Consider the following 2891-nt stretch of genomic DNA (forward strand, 5'->3'; position numbering starts at 1 on the left):
CAACAGGGCATTATAAGCGTCAATGATAAGAAGAGATTTCCTATAGAAGAGATTTCCTATAGCAAGATAGTAATGAACGTTCAGCATACATAAGGACAAACTGATACAACAATAACTGAAAAGGGGAGGGTTCAAAGACCCAAATTTGCAAAGGGGAATAGAAATAAGACACACAGAGAAGAAAAAGGATTACTATATATATATAAAACTATCCTTTACCTATTTGTAATGGGAACCACATGCCAAAGATTCAGAACTGAAGTGTATAACATAAAACAAGAAGGACTAGAGGGAAAACTCACAAAAGCCAACCAAAATAAAGAAAATGGAAACACAAGGACAAGGAAGCAATGGAAACACCGAGCTACCGGAAAGCAAAAGATAAAATGTTTATAGGAAAACCTCATATTTTGATAATCACCCTAAATGGAAATGGACTGAACTCACCAATAAAAAGGCACAGAGTTGCAGATTGGATCAAAAACGAAACTCAACCATATGCTGCCTCCAAGAGACACATCTTAGTTCCGAAGACAAGTATAAACTCAAAGTGAAAGGGTGAAAAATGATATTCCAAGCAAATGGCATTCAGAGAAAAGTGGGAGTAGCAGTACTAATATCAGACGAAATAAACTTCAAAATAAAAAAGGTAAAGAAAGATACTGAGGGACACTTCATAAAGATAAAGGGAATCATACACCAAAAAGACATAACACTTATTAATATCTATGCTCCCAATCAGAAGCCCCAAAATATGTAAAGCAATTACTAACAGAACTAAAGGGAGAAACAAACCAAAACACTATCATAGTAGGGAAACTAAATACCTCACTGTCACATATGGACAGATCATCCAAACAGAAAATCGATAAGGAAATAACATCCTTAAATGACACATTAGACCACTTGGACATAATTGACATTTACAGAGCCTTCCATCCCAAAACAGCTGCTTATACATTCATCTCTAGTGCACATGGAACATTCTCAAGAATCGACCACATACTGGGACATAGAGATAGCCTCAACAAATATAAGACGGTTGAAATCATACCAACCATATTATCTGATCATAATGTTTTGAACCTAGACATCAACTGTAAAAAGAAAGAGGGAAGAAGAAATATATGGAATTAAACAACATGCTACTGAAGAATGACTGGGTCGAAGAAGAAATAAAGAGAGAGAAAGAGATACATAGAAACGAATGATAATGATAGTAAAACATATCAAAACTTTCAGGAGAAGCAAAAGCAGTCGTAAGAGGAAAGTTAATATCATTACAGACCTATCTCCAAAAACAAGAATGAGCCCAAATAAACAACGTAACACTTCATTTTTAAAAACTAGAAAAGAAAGAACAAATGAAGCCTAAAGTCATCAAAATTAAACAGAAATAAATGAAATTGAAAACAAAAAACAATAGAAAAAGTAAATGCAACAAAGAGCTGGTTCTTTGAGAAGGTTAAGAAAAATGACAAACACCTGGCTAGATTCACTAAAGAAAAAAGAGGAAACAAAAACTGGGGATAAAGAGGAGAAATTATGACAGACACTGCAGAAATACAAAAGATCTCACAAGAATACTATTCAAAAGTATATAACACCAAATTTAATAACCTAGAAGAAATGGCCAAGAACTTAAAAAGATACAACCTTCCTTAACTGAATCAAGAAGAACTGGAAAATCTAATTAGACTGATCAGCAGTATGGAAATTGAAACAATCATCAAAAACCTACCAAAATGTAAAAGTCCAGGACGAGATTGCTTCATTAGTGAATTCTACCAAACATTCACAGATTTAATACCTATTCTCCTCAAACTCTTCCAAAAAATATAAGAGGCAATACTTCCCAACTCATTTTAAAAAGAATTTTTTTTTTCATTTTTTTTCTGACTCTTCATTATTAGAGTATAGGAAAGCTATGGATTTTTGAACATTGATTTTGTATCCAGAGACTTTACTGTATTTGCTTATTGTTTCTCGTAGTGTTCTTGTTCTTGTGGAATCTTTAGGGTTTTCTATATAGAGAATCATGTCATCTGCAAATAGTGACAGTTTGACTTCCTTGTTTCCTATTTGGATGCCTTTTATATCTTTCTCTTGTCTGATTGTACTCTCTAGAACTCCTGATGTTATATTGAATAACAGTGGTGATAGTGGACAGCCTTGCCTTGTTCCTGACCTTAGAGGAAAAGTTTTTAGTTTTTCACCATTAAGTATAATGTTGGCTGAAGGTTTGTCATAGATGGCCTTTATTATTTTAAGTGTTTTGATCATAAATGGATGCTGCAAAAAGAATAAAATACTTAGGAATAAATCTAACAAAACATGTGAAAGACTATATAATGAAAACTACAAAACCCTGTTATAAGAAATCGAAGAAGACACAAAGAAATGGAAAGCTATTCCATGTTCTTGGACTGGAAGAATCAACATAGTTAAAAATGACCTTATTAGCTAAAGCGTTATACAGATTTAATGCAATCCTCATCAAAATCCCATCAGCTTTTTTTAAAAAAATAGAACAAAAAAATCATCAGATTTGTGTGGAAGCACAAAGACCCCTACACACCAAAGACATCCTGAGAAAAAAGAATGAGGCTGGAGGCACGTTTAATTTGCCCAACTTCAAATTAAACTACAAAACAACAATAATCAAAATGGCATGGCACTGGTAGAAAACCAGACACACAGAACAGTGGAACAGAATCCAGAGTCCAGAAATAAACCCGTATTTATATGAGCAAAATATTTTGACAAAATAACCAAAATCATACAGTACGAAAGGAAAGCCTCTTCAAGAAATGGTGCTGGGAAAACTGGAAAGCCACGCAAAAGACTGAAATTAGACTATTGTCTATCACCACACACCAAAATTAACTCAA

This window comes from Pteropus vampyrus, unplaced genomic scaffold (genome assembly GCF_000151845.1).
Source record: "Pteropus vampyrus isolate Shadow unplaced genomic scaffold, Pvam_2.0 Scaffold150, whole genome shotgun sequence".
Taxonomy (NCBI): Eukaryota; Metazoa; Chordata; class Mammalia; order Chiroptera; family Pteropodidae; genus Pteropus; species Pteropus vampyrus.